The sequence below is a fragment of the Curcuma longa genome, chromosome 4, assembly GCF_044706935.1.
Source record: "Curcuma longa cultivar G26 ecotype Majalengka, Jawa Barat chromosome 4, ITB_CL_G26_1.1, whole genome shotgun sequence".
Classification (NCBI taxonomy): domain Eukaryota; kingdom Viridiplantae; phylum Streptophyta; class Magnoliopsida; order Zingiberales; family Zingiberaceae; genus Curcuma; species Curcuma longa.
This window is the reverse complement of record NC_133864.1, coordinates 21,737,306-21,739,612: the sequence shown is the minus strand read 5'-3', so window position 1 is coordinate 21,739,612 and position 2,307 is coordinate 21,737,306.

Here is a 2,307-nt window from a genome sequence, read left to right as displayed (position 1 = left end):
CACAATCTACTTCCATTATAACACCCTGTATTTCATTAAAAAGCATGGAGATCCACTGCCATATACTCATTATAACAATATATCTCTTTCACTTACATTCCTTTTAACATTAATACTCATTATTTATGAGTCCCACGGTTCACTCAATCACCTTAAAATTATATCATATTAAATAAATATATTTTAAAATATTTAAAATATTAAAAATAGTCATTAAAAAATAAACCATTTTATTCAATTTTTAATTTTAAAATTTATAACTTTTTAATAAAAGTTAAAACTAACCGTTAATAAAATTTTATTCAATTTTAAAATAGCTGTTAAAACTAACTATTTTAATAAATATAATTAAAAAATAAAAAAATACACGTGAGATGGGTCAGTCTGGAGGCTTGCCCCACCTCACTTTTAATTGAACGCGTTCAATTGTTTGAACAAGCTCAACTGAATTATACCACCCCTCCACAATGGTGTTTAACACAATGGGGTGTTATAACACCCTGTTAAAGCATCCATTGTGGATGCTTTAATTGATTCTATAAAAAAATTTTATCAGCCATCAGATTAAATCGGAAAATGCAAATGAATCTTAATAGACGATTCAACATCATAAATTTTTTAAACTCTTCAAATATAATATATTTGAATGAGATTTAAATCCTCATTACTTAAAAGAATATGTCTCATCTTTTATCATCACATCTTAATCTCAGAGTGATATAAAAAATTTTATACTTACAAAATGCGGTTGTCGTCATTAATTTTTATTTAAATTATAATAAACAAAATCAAATTTTATGTAAAAATTAAAAAAAAACAACCATGCAAAATTATAGGAGGTTGTTAACAGTTAAGATGATCGAAGGGTTCAGGAATTAATTTCGAATTATAAATTTAACATTGGCTTAAAATCGACATATTCTATCTTCCTAAATTTTAGGGTAAAATTTAAAATTATGTGTGAGAACATTTCCAAATTATAAAATATAAACTAAATTCATCATTACTATTTTAATATTATTTTTTAGAAAAATAATTGATAAAGTATTACATAATAATAATTTAATAATAATATTTATTAATATAAAAAATTTCTTTCAGTTAATATTTTTTAAAAATAGTAAAATTATTATTTTAAAAGTAAGATTATTATTAAAAATAAAAAATAATTTTAATATTTTAAAATATTTTTAAAATATATTTATTTAATATATATAATTTTAAGATGATTGAGTGGACTGTGAGACCCATAAATAATGAGTGTTAATGTTAAAAGGAATGTGGGTAAAAGAGGTATGTTGTTATAACGAGTATGTGATAGTGAACCCCATGCTTTTTAATAAGGTGAAGAGTATTATAACGAAGATGTATTATGGATGCCCAACGATTCCAACTAATCTGAGAGGTTATCAGTTCGATTTTACAAAGATTTACCATCAATCATTAGATTAAATCAGAAAATGCAAATGAGTTTTGAGAGACGATTTAACGTCATAAATTTTTTAAACTCTCCAAATATAACATGCTTGAATGAGATTTAAACCCTTGTTACTTATGTCTCATCTTTTCTCATTATATCATAATCCTGAAAAATATAAAAAATTTTATAATTATAAAATGCGGTTGTCGTCATTAATTTTTATTTAAATTATTATAAACAATTCAAATTTTTATAAAAATTATAAAAAAAACAACCATGCAAAATTATAGGAGGTTGTTAACAGTTAAGATGATCGAAGGGTTCAGCAATTATTTCAAATTATAAATTTAACATTGGCTTAAAATTGACATAATCTATCTTCCTAAATTTTAGGTTAAAATTTAAAATTATGTGTGAGAACATTTCCAAATTATAAAATATAATTATTTTTTATAAAAATAATTGATAAAGTATTGTTTATTAATATAAAAAATTCTACAGTTATTTTTTATATAAGAATTAAAAAAAACAACCGTGTAAATTTATAAGGAGGCCGTTAACAGTTAGGTTAGTTGTATATACGAGTGCAACACAGAGAACTTTTCCTCTGCAACTTCTCGTTGATTTTCCGATCAAGCATCAGCTTCACCGATGGGGCGGAAGAGGAAATTGAACCCGGAACCTGCCTCCGACCAGCACCGAGGCTCAGGTCAGTCGCCGCCGGTGCCGACTATAATCTTTGACCAGTCGCCGAGGAGATATCCGGCCACCGAGCAGCAGTTCAAGGACACGGTCCAACTGCACACCGGAAGCCCCAGAACCCAAGCCGCCGCCGCCGCCAGGCTCGGCTGCGACGTTCCTCCTAGAAGACCACCATTCGGTCACCC